The sequence below is a fragment of the Rattus norvegicus genome, chromosome X (assembly GCF_021556685.1).
Source record: "Rattus norvegicus strain SHRSP/BbbUtx chromosome X, alternate assembly SHRSP_T2T, whole genome shotgun sequence".
Classification (NCBI taxonomy): Eukaryota; Metazoa; Chordata; class Mammalia; order Rodentia; family Muridae; genus Rattus; species Rattus norvegicus.
Window position 1 is genome coordinate 139,751,071 of NC_141554.1, and position 26,634 is coordinate 139,777,704.

Sequence of the window (26,634 nt, forward strand, 5' to 3'; positions counted from 1 at the left end):
CAACATTAATATGTAAGCCGAGGCTAAATAAAAGTGCAGTAAATTGAATTAAAAGCAAATACGCCTCTGATGGGACTAGCAGTTGCTGTTTGAATTGATTTTCTTACGTGCCTCATATAGTGACAGTCCCCAAAGAGTAGCTCCATAAGCGCTGTGATCAGCAGTGGCAGCAGTCCCATTAAAGAAGAGTGGGGCTTCGCAAGGGGACTACTTTGAAGCGGGTGGACGCTCATTCAGATGTTCTGGTTTTGGTACATTTGCCACAACAGTCTTGTGGCTTCGTAGGGCAGCTTTATCTAGTGAAAAGAGTGAGCCATCCCATTTGCAGATAGTGAGCTATGCAGAGCATTGATACCCATGATTTCATTTCATTGTCTTCCCAGCACCGGAAGTCTCAAATGATGTGGATGCTGAACTTTACCCTTCCAAGTTAATGGTCTGGGCTTATCATTTTGGCTTGGTACACCCAGGAATCCAAGTGGGACTGGACCCAATTCTTAGGGACTGACAAAGCTATAGGATGACCAAAACATACTATGGTCACTCAAGAAAGCATCTATTGAACAGAAAACCAACCTGGAATAGGCTGAAGCTCTCATTCCCTCCAAATAAGTTATGTTGTTTTTGTAAAAGATGGAACTCACATATTATAGTTGTCCAAAATTAAAGTGCAGCCTAGGCATGCATTGTACAATACCATCTAGGTTAGTGTAACGTACTCTATGACACCTAGACAAAAACAATTTTTCTTTATTTTTATTTTGTATTTACATTTCCCCCCTTTTCCTATCCCCCTCCCCCCTGCTTCTATGAGGATGCTCTCACCCACCCACTCCCACCCCACTGCACTGTGATTCCCCTACACTGGGGAAATGAGCCTGCACAGGACCAAGGGCTTTTCCTCCTACTGATACTGGACAATGCCATCCTCTGCTACATATGCAGCTGGAGTCATGGGTCCCTCCACGTGTACTCATTGGTTGGTGACTTAGTCCCTGTGAGCTCTGGTGGGGTCTGGTTGGTTGGTAAATATTCTTAATGGCAGGCGTCTCAAGACATTTCCAAAAATTTAAGAAATATGTGGCTATATTCTGCTCTTCTTGGAAAGATTTTACTTGTTCTTTACCTAAGAGAAATAGTTATCTGTGTATAAAGTAACATTTGAACAAATTGATCTCCCTTTCCTGGCTAACAAGCAGTGGACCTATCTACTTGTGGTATGGAAAACCTCATCAGAACTCAAATGCCCTTCACTAAAAGTGAAGCGTGATAACTCTTTTACAGAGCAGACAATGATTCAAATAAAGACTTCTAATATGTCTAAAATCAAATTCAAGATGGCATTCTTCGCATAATCCGTCATGGGGGTATTAACACTTTAAAAACCAATTCCCCTCTTTCCCAAAGCCCCACAGGTTCCAAAGTACATAAATCTAAAGGGTTTGCAACCAGTGAGAAAACTGAGTTGGTATTATCTTATAAACAAGATGTGAAATTCCAAGCTTTATGACCCATGCTCACTAGTCTTTACCCAGAATCCACTCAACTGCTTGGCATCATGGAAAGCTTTAGAGCTTAATCCTCCTCCCCACCACCTCTGTTTTTGCATTCAAAAATTATGTTATGGTTCCTTAATACTCCAAGTGTTTTTGAACTGGAGAGAACTTTTAGAGAAAGGCCTCTGTAGAGTGTACATGAGGTAGATCAGGGCAGTGGTGGTGGAGGGGCATGAGGGATATAATTTCTTTAAGTCATATGCAGACTAGTGTCCCAATTTATTCACAAACCCAGGCTACCTTCCAGGAACCCCTTTCTACCCACATGGTATTTCTTAGGATTCTGAGTATTTCTACTATTTTTATGTGACATTTCATGCCAACCTGCCATACCCCGAGGATAGGCATCTGATGCCAGTGACAGAAAATGGAGCCATTCTTTCTTCCAATGCCAAAATGGGTAGTTGGGAGCACAGAGTGGAAATCTCACACCCATGGCATCAGAAGCAGGCAAGTATTCTTCTAAGCAGCCTCTCCGTGATTGCTATGATTTATGTCTTGCTTTTCAGATGCTGTTTCCTATAATCTCTTGACCTAGAACTCCAATGTTTCTTCCCTGCCTTTTCATTGGCCAGTACAAAACATAGAGCACAACATGCTGTGTTTTAACTAGGAAATAATACAACTGATAGCTCAGTGACATCTGATTCAGGAACCTATGCATCCACGGAGAGAATAGAGGGTCCTTTGACCTTTGAAGCTGTGGAGCTTAAAAGATAATGCTCAAAAAGTATTAGTTACTAGTACTGCTGCTGGTGTTGTTACATAGATAAAGACATTCAGCGAAAAGGTTCAAGTCAGCCATCCTTCAAAATCACAGAGTCAGATCCTGATTATTTGGCAGTGTTATAGAAGCCCTGAGCCCAAACTCTTGTACACACAGCTTCAGTTGCCATAGACTAGGAACAAAACCAGCCAGCTGAGGAAAAGGACAACTTAAGTAGGGGTCTGCTCTGACAGATTATTAAATGACTAGGACTAACCCTGAGGTTAGTATTGTGGTCCCACTATAAACCCTTAGGAATAGGATTCTAGCCTTTCAGAGCTACAGGGCCTTGGGGTTGGAATATACATACATACATACATACATACATACATACATACATACATACATACACATACATATATATTTTTTTGACCAGTCCAGCTCAAGTCTTTGTTAGTCTGCTCTCTTTGCCATCTCCAGATTGTGAGAATTGCAGAGGCACATGGACTCATTTCTTTAGGGACCACCACAATGACACAGAATCAAGTCATGGCCCTTCCACATGGTAAGTCATCAATAAAGATTATTTAGGGCAATTTTTAACTGGCTGCAGTCCACATGTTCACCCAGGGTGTGCTGTTTCCCTGTCATGCAGGCAGCCACCTCCTCCAGTGTTCTTTTGCAGAAATTAGAGGAAACCTAGTCAGGAAAAATGCTTCCTCTCAGCTTTGTGCTCGTTTCCAGAACAGCACATGGCAAAAGTTTCTCTTGAATGAAGGCTGCCCTTCTTGTGCCCGGGGTTGATTTTAATGAGCTCCAATATCGTTTTAAGGTGCCGAGAAAAATGAAGTGCAAACTTTGGCTTTCATGGAGAGATGCAGACATTCTTAACCATTTCAACTGGAAAGAATTGGAACCATTCAGAATCTCAAGGGCAGGAGGAGTTATGAACCATATCCCCCCAGAGAGATTTCTTTAGTTATTCCAGCTACCAAAGGCATACATACTAAAGAACATGGCTATACCACTTGTGTGCACAAATCAACATTAGTATAGTAACGGCATCAGCATAGTAACACTGTCTTAATAGTGATGACACAAAGAAAACCTGTTTGTCTGCCATCCGATCTTCTTACCTAAAAATCCAACAGCAACTGGTGTGAGTACAGGAGAAGAAAGGGACTGACTATGTCAAGCTCTGGCTTTGGCAGATGGTATCTTAAAGTTAAGTTATCGTGGGATGCCTGTAAGAGGGCTACATGATCTGTATAGTCGAGATCTATTTTTTATGTAATTTCAGGAGTGTGGACAGTCATATTTCCCCTTTTAAGGTAAAAAGGGGGTGCGTGTCCTAATCAGTGGGACAGTATTGGGAAGCCAAGGGCTGAGTGCTTTCAGCATCCCTTCCTATGTACGATATGCTAATGCCGGTAGCATTCAACATCAAACTGAAATGTCTGCAATCCTAGAGAAAGACTTTTCAGGCCCAACGTACTTCAGAATGAGTAATTTATAGTGCATGAAATCTAAAACCGATGTACACTGTAGAACATAAATCATGTGGGGCTTTTTGTGACCACGTAAATATTCCACACCTTTTGACAGAGTAGAAAGTTTAAAAACTGGCAAGTTCTAAATACCATCTTGTGGAAAGGGGAGTGTCACCTTTTTTTGTAGAAAAGTCTCAGGGCCTTGCTATTTGTCCTGATGTGGACAGTTCTCTGAGTAGATCTTCTAGAATATACCACATGCCAGTCTCTGTGCACTCATCTGTGCTCTGTAGATAGCGCAAGCTATGTCTTGTATGTAGAACTGGCCACCTTATTAAAGACAGAAGCCATCCCCAGGTGTAGATGAGAAATCTGTATTTTGCTCAGAGTCTTATAGGCCTCTTACAGGCTACCCAGTCCAAGCACCTGAGCAATGAGGTACTAAGACTCTAGGTTGTACAGTCTATGACAGAGCCATAACCCCAAACCAAGTCTCCAACTCCTTGCTCAGATTTTAAATATCTGTATTTTAAATTACTTATTATAATTACTACTGCTGCTGCTGCTGCTGCTACTACTACTACTACTACTACTACTACTACTACTACTACTACTACTTTACTATTTACAGGATCATATGACTGGCAAACAGAAATCGGCTTTGTATAAAGACACCTCCTTTGCAGGGTAGGAGTTCACTTCTTTGCACTGCATGATCTCAAAGCCATAAAAGAGGTCTCACAGCCAATGTTCTGTTGGAGAGAAATGTCTGATCCTGAGTTCTCAGCTTAAGGCCAATACTAGAGGGGGGTACACCATCCTTGGGGCTTTTTTGTTCAATACTGACAACTGACCATGTGTCAATGGGAAGAAGCCGCATCCGCTGCTGTGATATTTGTCCCTCTTGCAGGGAAGGGCTTCCTTTCCTCACATTGTCTTTCTTACTAGACTTGAGGTTCATTCTCAGAGATGGTGACTGAAAGTGGATTGGAGGCCACAGATGATTATTCTGGATGACATCCTCTTGCCTGTATTGGTGGCTGAAGAAAATCTACTGCTATTAGTCTCTGGGAGGAGAGAGGGAGGGGGAAAGAGAGAGAGGGAGAGACAAAGGGATGGAGGGAGGACAATGAGGCCCAGTGGTCTGGTTAATAAAAGTTGGACATTGCTTTGATCATTCAGTCTTTAGGAATTATACAGGGCAAGTTACAGGATGCTTGTTTTACATGTGAGGAAACTATGCTTCCGACTAAGAAGGCATTTTACCCAAGGAGACACAACTGGTCAGCACTGATATTTTTTCATTATTCTTTTGCTTAGTAAACAGCAATGCAAGAGAGAGGAATTCCTTTCTTCTGTTTTGTCTCCCCAACCAGAGACTTGTCCTCAAGAGCCTCAAGAGTCAGCCTGTCACCTCTCCCATATCTCTTTAGAGGGTCCGACATCTTACAAGATGTCATACTTGAAGAATAGTTGATGAACTATCAACCAGGAAAGCTTGCAATTTCCCAGGATGTTCCTTTTAGTGTTCTCCTACCTGCTCTACATCAGTTCCTTGTTCTACCCATCAGAACTCATGGGCTCTGACCCCAAACCAGGCAAACCCTGCTCTTCCGCCACCAGCCTGCCTGTGGCTTCAACTGAAAGGTTGTTTCTTGCCCACTTCTCACTGACACCTGAGATCCTCTCCCTGTAGTTGATGCTTCTTCTTGTCCTGTACCATCAGAAGGTCTAGCTGCTCAGATATGTGACATTCGCCATCTCCTTTCCCATATCTTCACAGTAGTTGAGCCTTCCCATCTGGTCTTCTCTCTGTCTCTCTGCCACCTCCCTCTTTTTTTTGTTCTTTTGTTTTTTTTTTGTTGTTGTTGTTGTTTAAATTGCTCAAAAACTCAGGCGTGGGAGGAAAAGAATGAACAATACATTTGCCCTATTAAACAGCACCAGAAAATTTATGTGAGAAAGAAGCATCCCTAGAAGGGCAATGCCATGCCCATTTTGCTTAGTGTGGAGAGTTCAGGGAACATTCAGGAAAGAGACAGGGGCCTTCCTGGAGCCATAGTACCTGGTTACTGTGTACAGAGAAAAGCTGCTTCAATAGTCATCATCAAGAGGCCTTTCCCTTTCTGCTCAAAGAAAGCAAAGGAATTTGAAACGAGGCCATTTGGTGACAGTTTGATCAAATCCCCCCCCAAACCCCTACTTTTCAGAATCATGAATCAGTCATGAACACAGTAAGTTAAAGTAAGATTTGATTTCCCTAAGGCTATTTTTGAAGTTCTGTTGTTCCCCCTTTCCCACCTCCTTCCATGTAACATTCATGAGTCAAGGTGTGGGGAAAGCACACCAACCTTCACCTTTGAAGTGGAAAGAATGAACTGACAGTTGATATATGGGCAGGTAGGCTGTGGAGAGGCTGGGGTTGCCGCATTTCAGCATACCAAGCTCTGTTCAGGTGATGAGGGCTTACTGCTGAGGTGCTCCACGAGAAAACTTGGTATTTCTTGGTTAATTTGTGAGGATTAAAGTGCTATTGCTCCATACCTTTCTAAAGGCACCACACCCTCTTGCGCCTTTTGTCCTAAAAGAGATCTTTTAACACAGCACATTTGCCTTCAGTCTCATTAAATCCTCAAGGCATGCCCGTAAAATAGACAGGTCTAGTCCATTCCACAAACACAGAAATTAGTGCACAGAAAGGTGAAAGGCCACATACCTAGTAAGTGATCAAGTTGCATATGCCTTAAACCCATGTCTAGACATCCAGACTTACTCTGCTTATCCTGTGCCACTTTGCTTATTTTCAGAATGAAAGGAATTTGGTGGAACATAGAATTCTGCAACTCTTAACAGCATAAGAAACCAAAGCCAGCCTTACCGGGTGGTATGATTGCAGGTGAACAAAGTCCCTCCATTTCATTGTAACCAGAAGTATATAATACAAGATTCATACCTTTTATTTCAGTATCTGTCATGTGAGCATGCATGTATACATGCATGTGTGTGCATATTTTAGTGAGAATTATAGGGAATAAGAAGTGGAGACTCATATGCTTTTAAGACTTACCATTTACATAGAGGAGCAACAACAGGACATGCAAAATAATAGCCAACCTATCCCTATGAGCTTACAATTAGATCTCACATTGAGATGAGATGGGCTAGGATAGAGAAGGAGGTATACGAGGCATGCATACTACAAAGCACTGCATTTAGAAGAAAGATAAAGGCAGCTGTGAAGGAACAGTAAGGACCCACAGGAATTATATACGAGGACTGAGAACCTGTCAGAGATCTCTGATTTAAAATATCCCGATATGCAGAAGAGAGATATGGAGACCAATAAGAGTGCGAAGGGAGAAACAGATAAATAAGAGCAAGGAACAATAATAAACTTTGGGTACTAACTAAAAAGTAATAATAAACCACATGCTTGTGAAATTACAGCTACAAGGGGTGAAGCCCAAGGCTTTGCAAAGAAAATCAACAGGCTGGATTTTGGCAGAATATTGCTAATGACTTAGATTCCTAAGTTACTAGTTTGATCTTTTCTTCTATTTCAGCAGCTTTCCTGTGTATACAACCACACACTAAACAAACTGACCTGCTGCCTCACAGCCCTTGGCTACAAATAGCTTTGCTCATGCTCTTTTCTCCGGTTACAACAGGGTCTATTTCCTCTGTGTCTAAATAGCTTATAGGAAACCCACAGGAGATGAGTTGGAGAAGTGTCTGTGGATGCTCAAAGCCACATGGTCAAAGTCGTTTATATACACTGCTGTGTGGGGAACGGCCACTCCATGCCCATCCTCCCATACAGATGAATTCTCTCTAGGTTACTTACATGTCCAAATGTAATTCAAACACCATGCAAATGCTAAGCTAGTAATTCTTATATTTTACTGTTCAGGGATGAGTTCCATGCAAGAGTGTCTGTAGGTATTCAGGACAGTCACAAGGCTTCCCCAAATATTTTTTCTTTAGAGTGAGCTGAACCCACAGATATGGACCCCATGAGTATAGAGGACCAACTGTACTATCTTCAGATGCTTATTTCCTTCTGATATCCACAGCTAAAACCACCATGTATTCCTAGGAAGCTCCAGAAATAGCTGCCTAGACATCCTTTAGAACAGCATTTCTCAACCTGTGGGTCATGGCTCCCAGAGAAGTTGGATATTACATTACAATTCATAACTAGTAAAATTACAGTCAGAAAGTAGTGACAAAAATAATTTTACCCTGGAGGGGGTCACCACAACATGAGGAACTATATATAGTAAAGGGTCGCAGTATTAGGGAGGCTGAGAACCACTACTTAAGAAGATGGTGCTCATCTGACCTTGTAATTCATGGCTGAGGTCTGAGTCCTTTCTTCCCTGCAAGGTCATGGGCGCTTGACACGAAGAGAGCAGGTTCTCTTTCTGTCTCTTCTGTTCTCTACCTATGGGTCTTGTGGACCAAGGTTCATGCAGCAAGTCCAACCACTGATAAATGCTTAGTATTTGAGACTCTGGGGTTAGAATGCCCTGGAGGCAAGTTCTAGCGTAATTACTTCAAGTCTCTAATTGTGGCCCTCCTCCTCTGAAAGCATCTACTTAACAGAACTGTGATTCTTCAATGTGCTAGCCTATGTAAATAGCTTAGCAAAGTCCAAGACACCTGGTACCAGTGTATGTATGTATGTATGTATGTATGTATGTATGTATGTATGTATGTTGTATGTATGGCATATGTATGGTTTAGAATTACCAACCATAAAATATTCCCTAGCCTCTCACTAGTGATCACTTTGCTCTTAATGAAATGTCAACCCTATCAGGCTCCTTTTTGCCAACTAAGCTGTTATTCTAGAAGCAAAGGGAATCACACTAGGAGGCCTTTGGACAAGAAGCTGTTAAATGACCTGACTCCTGCTATATTTACAGTGGTGTTTGCTCCTCAAAATGCAAGGAAAGACGGGAACTGGTTTCAACTTGAATTTGATATTTTCGTGCCCCACACACTGAATGCCACCAAAGCCTCCACTCCCCGAACAGCGGTTTGTGGAGATGGAATAGCGGCAGTTTTTCATTTTCCAGAGTCCACTCACCCTTCCAAGAATCTCAATGCCTCATTGATTCATAATACAGTGCATAAAGATTTCATTTTTCCTGCCCACAGTGATACATTACGGAGGCAATCTGTTTTGCCACTGAAAAGTTTGCTTAGTAGAAAAATTTGGAGTTTTGACATTCAGGAAATTATAGTCATCTGTAAAACACGATTGATATGCCAAGGCTAACATTTTCATTGCGCTCTTGGAGCCAGAATAACTATGATAAAATATGTGTTACCTCCACACATTTCAGGATCTTTTAAGGAAACATTACTTAGCACTGGGAACCTGCATCCCTGGGCTCCGGGATTACAGTGGCAATGGCTGTCAACTGCTCCCCTCTAATCAGCACAGCACAGTTCCATGCCCAAACCAGGTGCTATAACAATGACTGCTCCCATGGTCCATCTTGGTCCTGCACTGAGCATTGGAGCTGTTTGTTCCCATGCTGCCAAGGTAAAGCCATGAGAATGGGTAAAGAGAATTAAGTTTGAGAATTCCACCCGCACACATTTTGGAATTGCCAAGCAGCTGCTCAAGTTACAGGTATAGGTCAGATAGAACTGGAAGCTATAGGACTACTAAAGTGTATCTGCCTATGACCCCAAGGATGTATACTCGTCCTTTAAATGCTTGACTCACGGTGATTCTCTTGCCTCGGCCTCCCGAGAGCTGGGGTTATAGGTTTTATACTATGCCAGACCCTTTTCTTTTCCTCATTGCAGGCACAATTTTCTAAAGGGTACCAGAAGCCTGCTGCTCTGTCCAGCATTTGGATTCAAAATGATACATGCTGTGAAGGTAGTGGAGTGGCTTGGATGTGAAATAGCCTTTGGGGCCAGCTTGGGTGAGGTTATGAGCAGTTTCTCCTTGGTCCGCATGCACTATGTCTCATCGGAAGTGCATATGCAAAATTGTGGTTCCAAAGCAGACAATGGGTATTATTTTCTTGGCATTTGGAAATTGTTTCAAGTGGATCGCAGTATAGTCTTTCTAGTACAGGGAAATGTCCTGTACACAAACCTTATGAATAGATCTGACTCATCTGTCAAATAGTCTTTAAAAGCCTCAAGAAAGGCTTACATGCATCCATGCTGAATTGTAACAGATGCTCTCTCACCTTTGACAGTGTGTCAGACATAATTCTAAGGGATTAAAGTGTGTTCATTCAATTATCACAATAAACCTACAGGGTAAGGACTAGTATTGCCATTTTCCTTTAACAATAAAAGGAAACTAAGGCACAAAGAGTTTGAACAACTTCCAAATCACACAGCTTTCTGGTAAGAGGTGAAGTATTCAATGCTCATAGAGGGTGGTGACATACTTCATGTTCATGATCTATATTGCCTTTCATAAAGAAAACAATAAAAGTTCTCTCCTGGGGCCTGGGGAGATAGCTCAGTTAGGAAAGTACTGGCTGGGCAAAAGCACAAGTACTCAAGTAGAATCCCCAGCACCCACATAAAATGCTAGACATGGGGAAACAGGCAAATCTGTGGGCTTCCTGGCCAACTAGATGAGCCTAATTAGTTATCTCCTGATTTCAGGAAAGCACTCTAAAAACAAAGTTCATGGCTCCAAAGGAATGATATCCAATGTTGGCCTCTGGCATCAACATGGGCATCATCTGCACACACAGAGATATGAGTACATGTCTACAGGGACACTGAAGTAAGACTCCCCCGAATCCCTCATTTAACCACCACTCCCCCAGAGCTAAAGGGAGAGGGCCCGAATACGTACTGGTTTTATACAATCTTTCTTTTCTACTTATATGGTCTATGTGGGGGCAACTTTCAGAAATGGTTCTTAAATACTACTAGGCATGAGTAAGGATGCCTTTGGAAGTCACCTCAAATCTTTCTTGGAAGTTGGCTAGAAATAGAAAAAATGTACGGGCAAAAATAGAAAGCCATCCCCCTGTTTATCTTGAGGGTGTCTTACACATTGATTTAGAGGGCTTTATTACTCTGTGAGTCACACATTTGGTGAGCAGCACATTTCGAAATTCAGTTTCCATAAAAAGAACCTAACGGATTGCTGCAAACTGCTCCCGACTGGGCCCACTTGTCTTCAGTCCCCAGAACCCCAGGAAAGCAAGACCATTGGCAGCTTCTGCAAGTATCAGTTAGCAGGCAGCTCTAACACCCTCTCCCAGTGCACTATTCTTTCCAGCCCAGCCCCCTCCACAAAGTTCTTCGGCTCCATTGATTCAATCCCTTAACCACTTAGCAATTTTCTTCATTTCTGTCCCCAGACAGGTTTTCTCTCACCTTCTTGTATTGTTCTGTTCCTTCTATCATGGAGTGATCGATGACCAATAGGCATTTACATTTACAAAGCAATTGCATTTACATAAGATAGCACTTATCTCCAGCTAAAAAGAGGCCCAGTTATAATACACATCTAATAGGGAGGGTACCTATTCATCATCCACATTTATAGCACCTTAAACTGGATAGACTGCTCTAGGAAGTGGTATATGAGGGGAGAGAGCCCTGTAAAATTTATCACTGGAAGTAATCAATGAGTCTCAACTAATAGGTTCTATAGCTCAAGGTAAAAATATACAAACTATAGTAAAATATATATTTAGTGCTTACAGCTTGCTGAATTTAATTCAAACGTTCATTGATTTCATTTAATACAAAGATTATATAATCAGGAAGTCGGTAGCAATTGAAGATGGCAAATCTAGCCTTTATTTATCAGGGCTTTTTGGTAATATCTAGTAATGGCTTGATATTCTTATTTAATTGAATTGAAAATGCAACATATATTAACTTACAAAAGCTTAATCAGTGTGATCAAATTAAAATAGGCCACTGCCACACCATTCTGATTAAAGCACTTGCAAATACTCCACATTTCTCAGAGATTTGTGGCATTAATGATTTAAACTCAGGTTTCTTCTCAAGGGAGTCAGACTTTTAATTTTTTTACTAGACAATTAGAAATCTCCATTCTTTATTTTGAAAAATGTTTCAATGGCATTATTGATGTTAATTCTCAGAGTGCGGAATGGTAAATAGCATGTGCTGTTTTGTTTTGTTTTCTTTTCTTTTCTTTTTCTCTTGACCATCAGCGCCTTCCCTGTGGGACGATCATTAATCTCAGAGTTGTAGCTCTAGCAAGTGGTAATGAAGTTTAGCAAGGGTATAGTGAACATTTTAAAATAGATCGGAGGTGGGCAGTCCACTTCTCTACCTCTTGCAAATCAACTGTAGGTTTCACGGAAAGGAATTTGCTTAAGGTCCCATTCAAAAATATTAGATGAACTGGTCTGAGGTCCTGAGTCCTGAATAAAGAATCAGGCCACTTCAATTAAATGTGTTCTTAATAGACTACCATAGGCACTATGTAGAGAGATGTGAAATACCTTTACCTTCTTGTAAAACACTAAGCTCACCAGCCTTAAACTGCAGCATCAGTATCTAGGAAGGAATAGATGTTTGTGGCATCATTGTTTCTGTGGATACTGGTAATAAGGGACTGTCTAGCTATTTGTTATTTCTGTGGATACTGGTAATAAAGGACTGTCTAGCTATTTGTACTGGAGTCAGCAAATGTACCTCCTCGTTTAATAGCATAGAAAGCACAGGCCCAGAAAAGGCTAAGTGATTTTCTCAAGATGGCAGAGCTAGACAGGGTCAGACCTGGAAACAGATGTTCCGTGTTTACCTTGGCCTTTTTTCCACCCCAGACTGTATCTAGCCTACTTTTAATACATAAGCCAAGAACTTGGAACATGCCTTTAACCTCTGACTCTCCATTTCCCTCTGCTTCTCCCACACTCCTTCTCTTCCACCAGCTATATATCAATAAACTATTTTTAAAGCATTCTCAGCAGCAATTTCCCAGAGAATAGTTCTGGAAAGGCAGACAGAAGAGGAGGTTCAAATAGAGGGCCAATTGGATCTGAGCATCCCTCTCTGAAATCGCACAGAACTCAGGAAGAGGCAATGAGTCTACACTTGATTCAACCCAAAACTCAACAGAGGCAAGGCGCTTCACTTAAAATAAGTTCAAGGACCTTTCAAGTTCAAAGATAAAGACGTTTTCTGCTTATCTTCTGTTCATTTATTTTTTTAAGTGAGGCCATCATTTGCATCTTCTCTCATACTGAATTCCAGGGTTATACTTGGTTTTGCAACAAGAGGAAGTGAAAGAACAAGTGGCCCATTCCAGGTGGCACCACAGACACTCTGTTGTGCTTATTACAAATACACTGCAGACATGTCTCACTTCAGCCTGTATAATAAGAATCTGGTTTGTGTTGGGGCAGAATCTGCAGAAGACAAAAGAAGTACCCCTTCGTCATGTGTTTCTGACTTGCTATACTCACTCCCTTACACTTGTCTACCTTCAGCCATACGAGCACGTACCACTTACACGGACTGGGTGCACAGGAAACATTTGCTGACTGAATTAATTAAAGATGGAATAACACACACAATTGCCTGGTTAAATGATAAATGGATATTATTGAGAGATTGAGAGATGTTCCCCAGAGTGTATAAGGAAGAGTGTACAAGGAGAGACACGACACAGGAAGGCACACCTACCATTTGGATATGTGAGTAACAACAGGGATCCTCTTTGATATGCTCCAAAATGGTCAAGAATATTAGTGCAAGTCACCTTTCTGAATCCACAAGACTCCCCAGTAGTAGACAATCATGTAACATACATTGCAAAGAACCAGGTAGAACAATATGTCCCCAAATGAAGTGATAAATACAATTGCCATTATACAATGTGTGTCTATATCAAATATTGACTACATGGCATACCATGTATATTAATGCACAATCTATATACTTTTGTGCATGTCAATTTTTAAAACAATCTCTAGACAGGATGGTTTGATTATTACTTCCACATTACAGAGAAAACTAAGGCTCAAATATGTAAATTACTTAAAGAGCTGGAGTCAAAACACAAAGCCATGTCTCTTGCCAATGAACTAAGATTTGGACATGGGTACTTGAAGAATAAAGGTCGGTTGATTTATCACTGGAAGTAATCAATGATGATTACCTGTGATGATAACCTGTGGGTAAGGAATCCAGAAGGATAAAGAGGTGTGAGGATAACATTATCATATGGCTAGGGATTCTGTTGAATCAGTCAATGAACATGTATACATGTTGAACATTTTATAAAATTCAAAGCAAAATTGCATTTATAATTGTAGTAAATACCTGCAATGAATAAATTTTTAAAAAGTCATGGGCTTTCTAATTGTATTCAGGTTAGACCTTGACCATGTATAATCTGCTGGACCATTTTCTGGAAAATAATGGCTTCAGCAACTTAAAGAGCCCTCTCTGGAAGCCAATGCTCTTTTCTTCCCCTACACGTTTCATTAGACTCTTCTGAAGAGGCCAGTGGAAGGAAATGGAGTGGGAATAGAGTGTGCTCACTTAGTCTGCAGAAAAGCAGCCAATGGGGAGCATCACTCAAAACCAAAGACAGTTTCTTTCTTCTAAGCACTTCAGGATCAGTTTGTATGTAGGTCTTAACCTTACGCACCATCACCTACCCATCAGGTCCCTTCCATTCAAGCAAAACAATCTGACCACATCATGACGGAGCTTTCCTTTTTGTCTTTTTAAAAAGAGCACTTGGAAGTGAGGAAGGAGAATATTTCCCTTGTCCCTGGGCAGATGGGGCAAGAACAGCCCAGGCAGTAATCTTCATTCCCTTCTCCTTGGTTCTTATTTGGTTAGATCAACACCTGTACTTAGAAACTAGTTCTCAACAGTTGAATTTTTAAAAGATAAAACAGATGGAAATGAAGTTACTCAGAAAGAGGCATAGTTGGGGCCTGAGGCTTTAGTACTTACTAATTCAGCTTATCCATCACTCTCCACGCTTGCCTCAACTGGCTTAGACAGAACACAGATAGGAAACAGTGGTCCACATAAGGGAAAGTTTAAGTATATTGTCCTAGATCATTAATCCCAGGTTGTTTCTTTCTATTTCTTTTGTATTTTCACCAGTTACAAGCTAAACCAGGAATGAAGACACTGATGGTGATTGGGAGATACAGATATCCTAGGGGGAGGCGTGCGGGGAGCAAGCAGAGGACAGGAAAAGCCAACTCTTCCCTTGCTACCGCTAGTGACTAGTCCAACATGCTATGTCCACAAATGTATGAAGGGTCACATGGCCTCCCACAGTACTTGATTGGTAAATCAAGATGCGCTACTCAACTGTTTCTTTCCCTATAATAATATGCCTAATGCAAATGACTTAAAGGGAGGAAGTTTTCATGTGCGTTCACAGTTTCGGGTAATGATTGTGTAGCTTTGTTCTAAGACGCAAACACCAAGGGAGACTGATACATGGAAGACGCTGTTCACTTAGTCAGAAAGGGCGTGGAGAGGGAATGGGAGACAAACGGAAGGACGGAGAACACAATCTATCCTCAAAAGCTGTGCCCCTGGTGCTCGAGCTTCTAACAGCTCATGTGCTATCTCTTCATTGTTACAGTAAGCAACTGATGAGGTTAGTGCTTTCTGTAGGTGGGCTGTAAGTCTGCAACACATGATCTGTTTTCAGTAAAGTTCATACGCAAAACACAGTAAGGAACCCCCTTGGCAAACAGTCTGTTTCTTGTCTACAACCAAGTGGGAGATAGTCAGATAATCAGGGAACAAAACTCACAGCCTTCAATTGTTTTATATTATCAAGGGTAGAGTCAGCTACATTAATTATTCTCCAAATCATATCTGCTAAAGGCGACCACTTGGAAAGTATTTGGTAAGGCACTAGGTATATTATGCCTGGGAAAGGACATAATAATCTGTGAGGCAGGAGGCCCAGTGGGAGCATGAAGATGGTCTAAGTTTGTCAATTGAAAATGTGCTACCCCGACATGGTTTGTGATGACCACTTAACAGAATAGACTTATAGCTAGTAGCATTTCTTAGGTCTTGGACGAAATCCACTGCTCACTTCTCGCCATGTTGGTGACACCAGGAAGGGTAACAAGAATTCTCTGTCTTGCAGAAGGAATGTGAGTTGTCCTGGGAGAGTAATGGAGGGGAGTAATGACAACAGACTATTTTCTGATAATGTTTACAACCCACCCAGTTACCCTGGTACCTACTGTAAGGGCACGCAAGAGTCTGGAAATCCCTAAAGTGTTCACATGCACAAATAGGAAAACAGGTATATATGAGTAGAAAACATCTCAATAATGCTGTCCATGCATGAATCTCCTCTTCGCTAGCCACTATGAAAAATTGCCAATTGGAAGAAAGCCCACCATTCCTAATTCTTCTTTTAGAGTTCTGATGCTTAAAAGCAGAACTCTAAGACTAAAAGTCTGGGTCAACCTGCAATTTGCCTAACTTCAACAATAATTCAGCAATATTAAAAGCCATGTCTGGGGACTTGAGAGATGTCTCAATAGCTAAGAGCATTGATGCTTTTCCAGAAGACCTGAGTAGAGTTCCCAGCAACCACACGTCAACTTATAACCATTTGTAATTCCGGTCTCCCAGAGGATCAAATATCCCTTTCTGACCTATGCAGGAACCAGGCATACACACATGCATAGACAGATGTGCAGGCACAACACTGAAACACATAAAAATCAATTAAATGTCTTTTAAAGGAGCCATATCTGTAGAAGAGACATAGGTGCTCACTCCCAAGTCCCTTCAGAAAGTTGTATGGGCCAATGAAATAAAAATGCCTGAGGAGTATTTCTTGAATTAACGTCATGCTGTACTTTCTAGGATTGAGTGGGAGTATGCATGTATTTATTTATTTTTTCTTTTTTATTGTATTTTTATTTACATTTCAAATGTTATCCCTTTCCTGGTTTCCCATGTATAAACCCCCTATCGCATTCCTCCTCCCCCTTCTTTTATGAGGGTGTTTTCCCACACAACCACCCACCCCTCCCCGCCCTGACATTCCCCTACCCTGGGGGTCCAGCCTTGGCAAGACCAAGGGCTTCTCCTCCCATTGGTGCTCAACAAGGCCATCCTCTGCTACATATGCAGCTGGAGCCATGGGTTTGTCCATGTGTATACTTTGAATGGTGGTTTAGTCCCTGGGAGCCCTGGTTAGTTGGTATTGTTGTTTTGATGAGGTTCCAAGCCCTCTTCAGCTCCTTCAGTCCTTTCTCTAACTCCTCCAATTGGGACCCTTTCTCAGTTCAATGGTTGGCTGTAAGCATCCACCTCTGTATTTGTCATGCTCTGGCAGAGCCTCTCAGGAGACAGCTATATCAGGCACCTGTCAGCATGCACTTCTTGGTATCAGCAATATTGTCTGGGTTTATTGGCAGTATGTATATGGGCTGGATCCCCAGGTGGGGCAGTCTCTGAATGGCCATTCCTTCAGGCTCTGCTCCAAACTTTGTCTCTGTATTTCCTCCTGTGAGGATTTTTGTTCTCCCTTTTAAGAAGCATCTGCACTTTGGTTGTATTTCTTTTTGAGCTTCATGTGGTCTGTGGATTGTATCAAGGACTAAAAACATTGAACAAGGGCAATATTTGTACTAAGAAAACACTTAGTAAAGGTTTCCTCTTATTACTTAAAAAAACTCCTGTTCCTTACGATCTAGCAGTCTTTACTACCTTTTTTGGAAATGAATTCTATACATTTTTGTACCTGTATGCAAATATATAGAATATTGAGGAGGATAGGTACATAAAATTCATTCTCTCAACTTCAGAGTGACCTGTGCCTGTGCACTACAGAGATTGGAAGATAATTTAGACTTATATGGACACTGAGTTCAATCATCATTTTGAAACTTACTAGTTATATGGCTTTGAGCAAAGCATGGTTTCTGTCAGTTTAGTTTTCTCATCTGTGAGATACAAAAATCTGAGTCATGGGATTGATGGTACTAAAATCAGGTCATGGATTCAAAGTCTCTTTTAACACCTATGAAGAACTATGTATGCTTGTAATTTAGTAATTTCAGGCTTAGGCAAATTAAGGTCTTTTTCTCCTCATGTCTCCCAAACTTATTCCAAGTGTTGAAGACAATGCTAGTGTATGGGAAGATGTGGTGAGGCGAGCATGCAGTATGTCCACATGTGAGCAGGAGAGAGATGGGCGCAGGTACTCAGCTCATTTTCTCTGGTATTCTCTTTTGATTCCATCTGGGACTTGGCTCCATGCCACTCATCCTCAGAGTAAGTCTTTCTCCTCAGTTAGGTCACTCTGGAAACACCCTCAACAGATACATTCAGAGGGTTGTTTCCTAAGTGATCCCAAATGCAGTCAACTGGACAAACAAGATCAACTGTTACAGAGGAGCAAATGGATATTAGTCCTGGGAGCCAGATGCACAGGGGTGGGGAGATGGTATACAGAGATGATCACCTTGATTAAATAATCCAGTCCTTCTTTCAACCCTATTCAAATTACCCAAAACAATAGGTTATAAGTGATCAAATAAATATATACTTCAAGTAATATGAGGCACTGTCTTTCTTTTTATGGGTGAGGATATCTGGGCCTCATATAGTCCAGGCTGGCCTCCAATTTGTTATGTGTCAAGGCAGACCGTGGACATCTGATCCTCCCGCTTCTACTTATTTAGTGCTAGGCTTATAATTCTGTGTCAACATACTGAGTTTATGTGGTGGGAAGGAATCAAAACCAGTGCTCTATGTTGACTAAACAGGCACCACACCAGCTGAACTATAGCATCAGCTACAACAGAATGTTCTTCTATGATTTATCCTCACCATCCAAAATCTTTTCAGGTATATGAGACACATTCACAATAATTATTCTTCAATTGCATTTGATATCTTGATTATGCAGTGCAAATGCCACTTTACGCAAGCACAGATTATGGCCTGAATTTTGTAGCATTGCCAGTGTTTCCCAGGCAAAATGTATCATTTGCTCATCACTGAACTGTGTCTTCTTTCATATTTTCTTTTTTAAACTTTGACAAGCTATCATCTTGAAAATCCAAGTTTTGTTTTTAATGCTGTAGTAATCCCTGACAAATCATGTTGCCTTATTTCCGTCCTCCCCATTCCTTGGGTTGTTTGCACATAATTAAAGGTGGTAATGAAAGTTTCCTACCCAGATACCGGTGGGGTAACCAGGAAAGTCAAGCCTCATTTTCAAGTGGAAGATGAGATAGACCAGTTCCTGCAGAACTTGTTACTCCCCCAACACCATCCCTATAACTAAGGTCACCACCAGCAGGACCAGTCTTCTGATTATTTCTGTAACTCTAGTTCTAACACACTTCCTAAGTATAAAATATGTCTACAGAAATATAGGTGAGTTTATGTCAAACACAGAATATAAGAGTTGTGGCTCTATCAACTATAGACTATATGACTTTGAATTTCCTCATTATGAGGGGCCGGTAGTTCTTACTCTATAGGCTTATTCTAATGATCAAACAAGGGAAAACATGTAAAGAACATTGCACAGTGCCTGACTCAAAAAACACTCAACAAATTACAGATAACAAAGCACGGACATAGTTTATGATGCACGAGATTCTTTTTAAATCTTTATCTGGATTTGGAAAGAATCCAGCCTAGGAAGAAAATGAGTGACTGCCTACATTTGGTTGGTCTGTAGACATGTCTACAGGAAATTGTCTTACTAAGTTAATTGATGTGGAACCCATCCCTGTCTGAAAAACACCATTCCCCGGGGCAAGCAATACTGAACTATATGAATCCAGAAATCTAGCTGGGAGCAAGCAATCAGGCATATACAAGTAATTTCTCTCCGCTTGCCATTTTCATATGACCAGTTGCTTGACGTTTATATCTTACCTTTCCCACAATGATGGGCTGTAACCTGGAATTATAAACCAAAAGAAATCCCTTTCTCTTCTAGGATGCTCAATGTCAGAATATTTTACCACAGCAACAGAAATGAAATTAGGATGATGTACTAATTCCCTTAAATAATTCAAACCTTTCTCATGTTATCTTTTAGTGAGTTTTCCCATAATCACTTAATCTAAATCAACAGATTTTTGTCTCTGACCATCCCTTGCTTTTTCCCATTTGAAATACCACCTATTCATATCCGTATTTCCTCTCATCTCCTCCTGTTCTTCCCCCTTTCTTCCTTTCGAAACAGAATCTTACTGTGTAGCACAACCCAGCTTTGGCTTGGAATTCCCCTACCCCAGTCTCCTAAGAGTTGGGGTTACAGGCATGTATTACCATGCCTATGTATATTTATTTGTTTAGTGACCACATAGCTTCACTAGAATTGGCAAAATTGCAAAGACTACTGTGGAGATTATTCTTCCTTGGATCTCCAGAATGTTATTCTACACATTGTATGCACTCAATAAAAAAATTGACAACCTTATACAGAAGGAACTGCTAGTATGTGATATTATTTTAGAATATAAAATATTCCCCAGGAGTTCATGTACTTGAATAGTTAGTCTCCAGTTGGTGGCAATGCTTTTGGAGAAAGTAGGTCACTGGGGAAAAGCCTTAAGATTTTATAGCCCAGTCCCACTTCCTATCCACTCTCTGCATCCTGCCTGGTGACCTATGTGCCCAGCTACCTCTGTGTGCTCAAACTGTGTGTTCCTTATCTTCACTGTAAGATAAAGTAAACTCTTTCTCCTCTACATTGCTTCTAGTCTGGTGTTTGGTCACATAAATAGGGAAAGTAATGAATAAAGTGTTTTCATTTTTATAAGCAAAGCAGGAAATACACAGAAGGATAGTGTTACACAGGGTAGTGTTACAACCTTCGAAGTAGCAATGAAGTTTCAGTATTTGCCACTGTAGCTCTCATACCTTGTGGAGATGGGGACGAGGTACAAAGAGGAAATGCAAGTGCAAGAATGAAATCAGAAAAAAGACCTTCTGCACTGACATGGACTTTAGCTGTTCTTTCTTCCTTTTCCTTTTGCTCATTTACCTTGCCCATCTTTTATTAAAAAGTCTGTGTCCAATGCATTGAGACTCTAGATTTGACATGTGATATGGCTATGATTAAACTGCTTTTTCCCACAAGTAGCATCCCCAAAGGATACTTCCACTGTTCAACCATCTCTCCATTGTCCTATGTGCTGATTTTAAACACAGTTAAATAGGAGAGCCTTTATGTATGAGAAAACTCAGATCTACTCAACATTGTAATAGAGCTTCCAACCATTGTGGTAAAGCAAGAAAGAGTCTTATTGGAAAGGAAGAATAAAACAGTCATTATTCACAGATGACATAATAACCTGAGTAGAACATCTAATATTATCTATAAAAGAAAGGGCTCTTGGAATTAATTAATGGCCTTAGCAAGTTTTCAGTACATTGATAGACAAAAATCTATTGTAATTCCTAGTACTTGAAATGAGCAACTACACATCAAAACCAAACCAAGGGGTTGGGGATTTAGCTCAGTGGTAGAGCGCTTGCCTAGCGAGTGCAAGGCCCTGGGTTCGGTCCCCATCTCCGAAAAAAAAGAAAAGAAAAAAAAAAAAAAAACAAACCAAACCATGGTAACATAGAGCAAAAGTATCAACCATTTGGGACCAAGGGTATATGTAGTTCTGTACTAGATCACTGGCTTAGCATACATCAGGGCCTAATTTAAATCCCAACCACTACAAAAATGTATGAAATTTTTAAACATTTGCATGGCAAAAGATGGGAAACCTGTGCATCTTTAAAATCATACAGCATTAACCGATCTAAGGCAGCATTCATAGAGATTCAATGTTGCTGAAATGTCTGTTCTCTCTAAAGCTCACACACACATTTAATGCAATCTATGCCAAATATCCTAGTAGAATTTTAAAAGTGGAATATAAGTGTATAGGATGTTCCTAGACATACAGAAACAGAAAGGATTTATAAAAGCTAAACAACTTTGCAAAGCAAGAATGAAGTTGGTGGGCTCAGATCACATGATTTGAAGGCTTACCATGAAGCTACAGCAATCAACACATAATGGTATTACCATATGAATAAACATCATTCAATGGAACAGAACTGGGAATCTAAACACAGCACAACTGATTTTCTACAAAGATGCCAAGATAGTTTGATTAAAATGAAAAGCAATGGAACTCATACAATCAGATAATTATATTGCAGTGACACTGGTTGGGAAGGTTATGAAATCTTTAGGAGGTACAGCCTTGTTGCAGGGAGTAAATCACTGGGACAGGCTTTAAGCTTTTGGAGCCTCATCTCACTTGTAGTTCACTCTCTCTGCTTCCTATGCATGGGTGGTGATGTGACCTCTAGGCCTCCTGCTCCTAGTCCTGAAGCCATGCCTCCTCCATCATTATGGACTCTCCCTCCAGAACCATAAGGCAAAGTATTTCAGAAGTCACTCTTGGTCATTGGTGTTTTATCACAGCAATCAAAAAGTAACTACTACAATATGTACCTTTGTCCACTACCACATGCAAAATTTAATTCAAAATTAATCATTTGGTCTAAACAGAATGGATCAAACAACAAAATCTTTAGAAGAGATAGAGGAGTGAACATTTGGAACTTTGAGTCAGGGAAGGACCTTTTAAGATATGAAGTCAGAGGATGATTCAGAAAAGACAAATATTGATAAACTGGCTTTATAATTAAAATCATCTACTCTGTTTTAAAACTATTCCACTTTCCAGACTGTTAGTCATTGCTGGATTCATAATAGCGATGTAGATGGCATGCCATTTTCACTTCCTGTTTCCATACTATCTTAGTACTGCAAGCCAAAGTAGGCTGCACTCCAGTGGACAGTTGTCTGAAAACCAAAACATCTGTCCCAAAAGCATCCACTGACACTGTTCCTCTGGCATCTGCAATTCCCTTAGCTTGCAAACATCTGTGGGAATCTTTATTCCAGAGAGCATCGGCACCTTGCCTCCTTAAATTTATAAGGAAATGTTTGTGTGGGGTGGCAGACACACACAAAAAATAGGTCTTGTTTTCCAACGTTCACCCAGCAGAACACACTTTCCCAAGAGGCACCCATCAGGAACCCCACTGCCCTGCACTCCTTGAGAGGGGCACTTACATTCAGTACATGTACTATATCTGATGAGGGGTTCCATTCATTAGTTCTCTTTTCCAAACTGTAGTATGCAAATGCTAGTGGTGAGGCTACTGTTGCTTCATTTCAAGAGCTGGCAAGGTAGATAAACCAATAAGCAGAGCCAACCAGAGCTTATCAAACTTCAACTGGCCATAATCCTATTGGCCAGGTCACGTTGTTCCCAGCTGCAATATACTGGCAGAGGAAACATACATAATCACCAGTTGACATTTAGTGAACACTTGCCATGCACCAGGCACTATGAAAGCTCTACTCGGATTACGATGTTTAATCCTCACAAGAGCCCAGTGAGGTACATATAAAGTTATGAAACACAGAGCCAGGATTCAAATCCAGGTCTATCTGATTCCAGGGATGATATTTTTTTCATGAATAAAAGGCTGCCTGACTAATTTATTTTAAGAAGTATTAGAGATAAGAATGGGTCAATTCACGTTTTTGTACATGCTGACTGCCAGTTGAACCAGCACCATTTATTGAAAATGCTGTCACTAATCCACCAGCGTAAAGAACTGGTGGCAACATAGTACAACTAGTATCTCAAGAAACTGAACAAGTAAGCCAAATTGAACACTGTAAGAGCTCCTGGTGACAGCTATGCATTCTAAGTCTTGAGAGTTTCAGTGCCTTCTGTAGGTGAACCAGGAGGAAGTAAACTGATTGACTGTGGACTGCTGTGTTGGCCAGAATAACATGTTTATATTCCAAAATTCCCCCATGTGAGGCTCAGTGCTGTGGCCTGGCTTGGTTGGTCGTGGGTCAGCAGCACCTGGAAAAGTTACACTGTTTGGTCTAAATGCTATGGTTCTGTTTTGATTTCGGTCTCTGTCTTGTCAATCCGACTCCCTGTCAACACTGAAGAAATTGCTTGCTTCTCACTGAAAGTCATTGCCAGGGTAGCCTGGCTCTGCTGATTAGATATATCCCACTCCATCTGTTCCTCCCTGAAACAGAAGGTTGGCTGCCCAGCTTCCGATCCCGGCAATGCAACAACGGAGCAAGCAGAATTGACACAACTTCCAAGCTGGAGGTTTCCTGTACTCCTCACTGACTATGCATGCTTCGCTGGAGCTCAGTGGGCTCTAAAGAGGTGGGAAGTCAGAAGGAGTAATTGCTCATGCAGTTTTAGCTTTGACCTACTCCATAACTCCGGCTTCTCTGACCCACCTATCCATCCAGCAAGTATTTACTCTGTGGAAAGAGGGAGGGTGGGCAAATGGATGAGCATGGTATGTGCGTGTGTGTGTGTGTGTGTGTGTGTGTGTGTGTGTGTGTGTGTGTGTGTACAAAGATAAACATGTCCTTACAAACACTCATGACGACAAAAGGAAGGGGTAATGGGTCTTTATTATTCTCTGCCTTCTTCCCTTGGGACAGAACCCGAAGCTTACCTTTACAGTTTCACTGAATTTGGCTAACTAGTTGCTTAGGACCACACTTGCTTTAGTCTCCTAACATTGGGGTTATAGGCATATAATGACCATACTCTGTGCTAGGGAATTTGAACACAGATTCTTATGTGTTGCACAGAAAGTGCTCTACCCACTAAGCCACCTCTCTAGCGGGCAAATTGCATTTTCTCTGTGCTTGACCTAGCCTTATTATCTGAGAAGTAAATATTGATAACATTAAAAGGTTTAGAATTCATTTCACCAGTATCCCCACATGACTTGACTTCTGCACACCAATAACTGCGTTGGTGGGGGTGACTCCAGTCACAACCTGTGAGTATCTCATTGCATCTCTTAAATACCATATCACCATTTTCTTTACCAAGACTGTGAGCTCCTTGGTCCTTGCTGGATGTGATGTTTTATTTATTAGCTATGGGACCCCAGGATATAACGCCGAGATACAAAATAGATTCTCTCTCTCCCCCATTAAAAAAATACATATATATATTATAATAACTTCTAGGACTTAAGTCAAAGATGGTCTTTGCAAAAACTATAATTCTAAATTAAATATATTATCTCCTGTATCATGATGTCTTCACTTATAAAGTGGAAATAATAATAATAATAATAATAATAATAATAATAATAATAATAATAATGTGTACTTCGTGAGTTTCATATGGGCAATGATGAGGAAAAATGTACCACATGAACCATACATAGACTGACACATAAGCACACAAGCAATAATATAAGTTGTTATTAATTTTTGCATGAGATGAACTTGACACAGCTTGACTTTGGCATTTTGTATTACTTCAGAAAATAGAACAGAAGACTTCTTTCCAGAGACACACACTCTTTCTCTCTTGCAGCCTATATCTAGTTTCAAAAATAGCACACGGAAACTAAAAAAAAAAAAAAGCCTACTCTGTAACTAAATATCTTACTGTCATTAGATCAAATAATTTCAGAAAACCTGGCAGAATGGCACCTTCGAGCTGGCTGTAGCTACCACTATACACCCTACAGCCAAGGAAGGGCACGGACAGCTCAGCAGGAAGTATATAGAACACCTTTCTCTGGGCCTCAGAGCAGAATGCCTAAACTTTGATAGACAGTATTCTAATAGGTGTGAAGAAGGCCCCCAAGTGTCTTATCACAGCCATGGAACACCAGAACTGTTACTGAGGACAAAGATAGCCTAAGGCAGAGGAAATATGCAATGACAGGATAAGAAAAAATTCTACCTATCCAAACCAAGGGGATAAAAGTGACACAAAGGAATCTGGTCCGCACAACCATGAAGAAGGAATCTGAAAAGGTTCTAATTTAATACTAATATCTAGCCATGCTGATGAGAAGTTAACAAGAAACTTCTTTATCTGTAAGATACTGTATGTGGCAAATAAAAGACAAGTATCTCAGAAAGCAGAAATGGCAGAAGCTTAGGATGGATCCAAACATAGCAGCTATGATACAAGATCATGGCTATCTACTTGGAGATGCATTTATTCAGCCCTCCTACTGTGAACAACCTGAGTGCGGTATTCAGCACGCATTCTCTATATCAGCTTCACTCATATTATACCAATTGCTCCTTACATGATACACAGAGCATCCTCATTTAGTAGATAAAAGAATGGGCACCCGCAAAGTCCAACGAAACTAAGCAATGCTCCTCTTTAAAGTGCATCAGCAAATCACCAATACCCATGATTATAGCTCAGGGTCTAATGAATAGAAATTGCACTGTGGAATCATCAGTGTGACAGGTATGTGTGTGACCGGGGCTGTGTCCAGACAGGGTCAATCATTCTACAAGCCTGCAGTTAAAGCAACTCTCCAATGCTTCACTGGGAACTGAGACTGTGCGGTAACACTGGAATGGGACTAATTTGGAAACCTTCAGTTGTTTGGAAAAGTGTATATCAGTTCCATTCCTCCATAATTTATACAGCATTTTGACTGTGGTGCTTGGTGATAAATAACCGACATGAATTCTAACTGTTCAGAGAGTTAGTCTCATATTCTTGCCACCACTTTTTTGTATTTTCATGGCTAGGCTATGACCGACTTAATATGTAAAACTGAAATGGTATTCATGAGGTGAAAAAAAAAAGGGGAAAGCTGCAGCCAGTACATCTTTCACATTGGGAATTGAATAGAAGATCATATTCCAAGTGCAGTATTTAGTGTCCAGTGCTGAATATATATAATATATGACCATTACAAATCCACCTTCCATTGCAAAGCCTTGCTCTTGTCGTGACATATCTTATTACTCAATTAGAATTTCTAGTGTAATGGAGGCATCTTTCATCTTCTAGATGCAGGCCAG

General features: G+C 40.8%; 1 protein-coding gene across 5 annotated transcripts in view; it reads right to left on the reverse strand.

Annotated features, from left to right (window-relative positions):
- Hs6st2 (heparan sulfate 6-O-sulfotransferase 2) overlaps positions 1-26,634 on the reverse strand; it is a 295,764-nt gene that overhangs the window by 11,572 nt on the left and 257,558 nt on the right. The window lies entirely within an intron of this gene.